The sequence below is a fragment of the Dama dama genome, chromosome 29 (assembly GCF_033118175.1).
Source record: "Dama dama isolate Ldn47 chromosome 29, ASM3311817v1, whole genome shotgun sequence".
Taxonomy (NCBI): Eukaryota; Metazoa; Chordata; class Mammalia; order Artiodactyla; family Cervidae; genus Dama; species Dama dama.
In genome coordinates, this window is record NC_083709.1 from 32,758,614 (window position 1) to 32,764,731 (window position 6,118).

The window sequence follows — 6,118 nt, forward strand, 5'->3', positions numbered from 1 at the left end:
GATGTAAATAATAAAGTTATCACTTTATAATGGGCAAAAGAGAAACTATTCTATAAATTAGCTAGCTATGGAAGTTAAATTGTCAGTTTACAAAATAAAATAAATTCCAGATGTTACATGTAAAAAGTATTAAATATAAAGTAAACAAATAGAGAAATATTAAAACATGTACCTGAAATATAATCTATGTGTGCCAAAGTCTGGTTTGAAAGCTAAAAGAATGTTTAGGGAACTATTTAAATTATTTGCTTGTCCTTGAGCTGAACGAGGAATTGTCTAAGCATAAAATCAATGGGCTAAATCACAAAGGAATCAAAAACAAAGGTTTGACTATGTGAAAAATTTAAAAGAAACCATCAAAAATTGAGAAGTAAATTACAAAGTAAAAATATCTGACAAAAAATGATTAGCAGTTTAAATCAGGAAACATTGAAACTTCAATGGAAAAAGGTACAACAACAAATGTGTAGAGAAATCTCAGACACAGAAACATAAATGACCAGTGTATATGTGAAATGATTCACTGTTAGTAGTTACAAAGTAAAACATCAGTGACATATAATTTTACTTTACTGAAAAACAAAAACTCTAAAATTTATAAAAGTTATGGCTGATGAGGTTGTTTCAAAAATAAGCATAGTCATACCCTTTTATTGAAAGCCTAAGCTGATTATAGGGTATTTTTAGAGGAAAATAATTGATAACATATCAAGAATTTTATAAAGTGTCCATAGTCCTTTCCCCCAATTTTCCTCCTAGGAACCTAAACGAGTGTAATTGTTAAAAGCACAAATTGTAGCTCCTGCCCTCGAAGCATAAATGTGTGTGAAAATGTAATACTGACAACCAGAGGAAAAGGGCAGGGAGGAAGTGAGGATAGCATTAAGTCCCTGGTTCTAGTCCTGGAGTTTCCTAGAACAGCCCGGATTCCTTGGGACTCCTCCAATGAGTCCTTCTCTCACTTTCCTCAGTTTCTGTCCCTTGCACAAGAAGACTATAAACTAACAGCCACTCTGGCCATTTATTTCTGCTAGATTAATATACCATATAATTTTTCGTAGGAGGTACACAACTTAGTGGGGGCTTCCCCAGTGGCTCAGCATAAAGAATCCACCTGCAATGCAGGAGCCACATGAGACATGGGTTTGATCCCTGGGTCAGAAAGATCCCCTGGAGGAGGGCATGGCAACCCTCTCCAGTATTCTTGCCTGGAGAATCCCATGGACAGAGGAGCCTGGTGGGCAACAGTCCACAGGGTTGCACAGAGTTGGACACGACTGAAGCGACTTGTCAGGCACACGACTTAGTGACTGAACACTAATCGCTTGGAGTCATGCTAGTTGGTTCCAGCCCAGGCTTAATTAATTTGGAATCAAAATGGATCCAATACTGGTACTTTCCAGGGTGACTACCTAAACATAATATTAGATTGCCAAAATCCTTCATGGATAAGAATCGTTGGTGAGATTTTTAACAAAGACAAAGCAGTGTTTACTAGACCAAGTAGAAGAGAAACAAAAATGAGAAGACATTGAGTGTACTTAGTCGTAATTAATGAGATAAAATTAGTTCATGTGATGCTGAGTGTGATTTCATATCAGTGAACAAAACAGTGAAATTCAACATCCCGAGGGGATGCTCTTGAACCTTTTCCTTTCTCGATGGATCAGAGTCTTTGACACAGTGGACCATTCCTTTCTTGTCTTTTCCCTCAGCCTTTACAATTCCATACACTCCTGATACTTCCGGTTTTTCACCTTCTCCCCTGGCTTTAAATAACAGTTGGATTAGTTCAAACAGAGAATAGAATGCTGTAACAAAAGACAAAAAATACTTAGATAATTCTCATGTAATATTTTATGTATATGGTCCATGAATAATAGGGTGGCCCAATGATTTAGAGAACTCATGATCTGTTTAAGTTACATCTGTTTGGTACAGCCTTCATGCATAGGGTCTAAGTTACTTCACTACCATATCTGTATTCAAGTTCACGGAAGATGGGAACTATGCTTCTTTCCTATAAAGGACATGACCTAGAAATTGTGAACACTGTTTCTGCTAAATCCCATGGGTCAGAACCCAGGCATATAGCTACAATTAGCTACAAGGGAGGCTGGGAAATAGAAATCTCTATTGAGGAGCCCAGTGCCTAGCTAAACCTCTATCTTATAGAAAAATAGCACTCTCTAAACCCTTTCTATATACATTCATGTTTACTAAACATATTTCTTTAGCCCAGATTTCTCTTCTGAAATTCAGAACTATTTATTCAACCATTTACTGATCACTATTTATTCAACAAAAATTTGACTGAGCAGCTGTGTTACCAGTCACAAGAAAATAGAGTCTTCTTCAATCTAGAAGTCAGCCAGAACTCTCCCATGTACAAAACCAACCTTGTCATATTACCCAAATCCTCGTCTTTGCTGTCTCAGTCATCTTTGCCATCATCCAACCAGCTGCCCAAGTCAGAAATGAGGGTACCTCTTACTTATATTCTTGGTCTAACTCACCCAGTCATCAGGCATAATCAAATTTACCAGCTAAATATATTTTCATTCAAGCCACTTTTCTCCACACCTCTTAACTCTATATCTAAAGCTCAGTCCCTCTGTCTCTACCTCTATCTCTATCTCATATCTTTTCTTTTTTTTTTCTCTTTTAAACTGAGGTATAACATAGATGTAGTAACATATGTAAAGCATATTAATATACATGTAAACCTGAATGAATTTTACATATGCATACACCCACCATCAAGATCAAGATGCCCTTCAAAGTTCTCTGTGACTTTTTCCTGTCAAACATTATTTCTTTTAGTTAGATAATTGTACTAGCCTTTTCAATGATTGAGTATATTGCAATAAACTCACTGATCATCTTTCAAATTTTTTTCTGTTTTTGTCTCTCTGTCTCTGTTTCTCTCTCTCTCTCTCTCTATATATATATATATATATATACACACACATATATATATTTTTTCTTTGCCTCTGGGACTTCACTTCACCCCTATTTTCCCTTCTCCCTTTTCTCCTGGCTAATCCTGCTGTGATTCAGATGCAAGTTTAGACATCTCTTTTTTTTTTTTTAATTTTTTTAAATTTTTTGCTGGCTGGACCACAGTTCTTTTATTATTTTTTTTCTTTATTTTTATTAGTTGGAGGCTAATTACTTTACAATATTGTAGTGGTTTTTGTTAGACATCCCTTTTTGTCAAGAAGCCCTGTTATTAATAGTTGCTGGTATGAGGCTTTGCCTAAGTAGTTTAGTTATGGTTATCTTAGCTTGGGAAAAAGAAGAAAGAAAATTCATGTTGAACATGATTTGATTTGGAATATACTGTTTTGGGTAAGTGAATTAGAGATAATATTTTACTGGTCAGCAAGACCTGTTCACAAAAATATTTTCATTCCTAACATTAAATATGGCTACTGTAAGTTAGCTATCACAGCAAATCAGTAATACTTAAGCCCTAGTTCCTCTGAGTGTGTCTCAGGATTAAATAACCAACTGAAAAGTAAGTTCATATTTATTTTTAGTTATCTAATTTTAAAATAAATTACATACAGTCCAGTGCATACATCTTAGAGCGGTATACAGTTTATGAGTTTTGACAATTGTATATACCTGGGGAACTAACACCTCAATTTTGATGTAGAATTTTCCCATTATTCCAGATAGTTCCTTTGTGACTTTTTAATCAATCCCTCCATGAGGCAGTTGCTGTTCTGATTTCTGTCACAATCCATTAGTTTCACAGGTTCTTGAATGTCAAAGAAATAGAATCATGTAGTACACACTCTTATATGTTTGGCTACTTTTACTCAAACTATGTTTTTGAGATTCATCCATGTTGCTGCATATATGAGTAGTTTATCCAGTTTTCTTACCAATTTTCCAATATAGAGTATATACAACTTGTTTATCCATTTTTAATCAATGCTCTTGTTGTTTGAGTTATAGAACCATTATAAACATTCCCTGATAAATCTTTTTGTAAACATGTGTTTCAAATTTAATTGAAAATCTAGAAGTTGTACAGCTGGATCATAGAAGAGGTATATTTTTATCTTTGTTGGAAACTGCTAAACAGTTTTCCAAAGTGTTGGTACCATTTTACACTCTAACTAGAAATGTATTCAAGTTCTAGTTACTCCACATCCACACCAAAATCTGATGTTGTTTCTCTTTTTAACATTTGCCATTTTAGAAGTATGAAATGGTATCTCATTGCACTTTTAATTTGCATCATTCTGAAGACTAAGGATGTTAAGCACCTTTTCTATGTTTCTGTTCTGGAATCCTTAGGATGTGGTCTTCAATCTCATTCTTATAAAATGGTTGCAGGAGTTCACTCTGAGTTGTAGGCAGAAGAAAGAACAAAGGATCCAGGTCCTGAAGTCCTGAATCAGTTGAGTCTTTTCCAGAAGACTACTTACATCTCATTAGTCAGAATCATGTCACATGGTCACTCCAATCTGCAAGGAAGGCTGGGAAATGTAGTTTTAAAAGTTGGTGTTCTGGGTGTCTATTGCTATGCAACAAACCAACTCAAAACTTACTGGCTTAAAAAGAAAACACATGCTTTTCTCACAAATATGCCATTTGAGCAAAACTCAACAGAAATGTCCTGTCTCTCTTCTACTTGGCATCAACACTGAAAGCAGTTGCTGCTGGCTTCTGGCCAAGCAGACTCACAGAGTTGGAACTGTGGTTAGCATACCTACACATGACCTTTTCATGTGGGTGCTTGGCTTCCCACACCATAATGGCTGAGCCCCGAGGGTGAGGGTCCCAAGAGAGACTGAGATGGAAACCATATTGCCTTTTATGACTTAGGCCTGGAAGTCACACGGCGTCACTTGTGCTGTACTCTGTTCATTGTGGCAAATACAAAAGACCGCCCAGGTTAGACTGGAGGGGAAATAGATTTTACCTCTAAATGTAGGGGTGGCAGGTTCTGGAAGAGAATGTAGGATCAAAATATCAGTGTGGCCTTGGGGAAAATACAATCTGTTACAACCCAACCAAACTGGGGTTCTCTTAACAGGAAACATGTGGTAAATAGATATTGGGTAAGCAAAGTGAGTTTCTATCATGTTCTTTACACATCAAATTATAGTTTTTTTTTTTTTTTTTTTTCTTTTTGCCACTAGCCTATATTCTCCATGAGGGAGTAGCCAGGTTTGTCTATCTTGCCAATTATTGGTTCTTTGTGGTCTAAGGGGGAAAAATGTATTCAAGAAATATTTGTTAATGACTAAGTGTTAGACCAAATAAAAATATAGAGAGATTATCTGTTTTAGAAAATAAACTGTGATGCAAACATTAGGAAAGGATAAAATGTTTGACATTTTAAAAGTTAATAATGTACAAAAAGTGAAATAAACATATATGCTAAGGATTAAAACAAATTTTCTCCTTTCAACTTTTAAAATAGATCACAAAGCAAAATGTTGCCCTCTCAATTAGAAATCTGTGCATGTGAAAAGAAGCATTTCTTTAAAAGGATAAAGCATGCTTCAGGGAGATGATAAGAACTTCTAGTCAGTCACCATGATTTTTGTTTATGTTTTTTCCAATTGATTTAGAATACCCAACCATTGACCACCATTTGCTATAGCTGGGGATGGGTTAGAAACTGCAACCTCCCTAACCCTTCCTGAATCAGTATTGAGGTCCAGAACTTGTTCCTTTAATAAGCGTTCTCTTCTTCCTCCTTAAATACACTGCTGGTTCAAGTGGCTTAAAATATTTTCTGAGTTATTTTCTTTTATATGTTTAAATCTTTCTATCATTTTCATATTCCCTTTCCAGGAGATTGTCAAAGTTCTTTTTTAATTTTTTCTGGTCCATTTAATAACTAGGTTACCATTAACTGTGTTTTTGCATGTCACATTCCTTAGGACACCGTTTGACATTCTCCTCCTACTGCAATCTTTTTAACATGCAAATCTAATCATATTAGTCCTCTGCTCAGATCATTTCAGCAGCATCCTACCAGCACAGGAAAATTTAAATTTCTTAGCACGATACACAAGGCTGTTCCGGAGTGGGCTCCTCACCTCCCACTGCTGTTCTTCCCTCTGACTACTGAGAACACCATGCTCTCTCC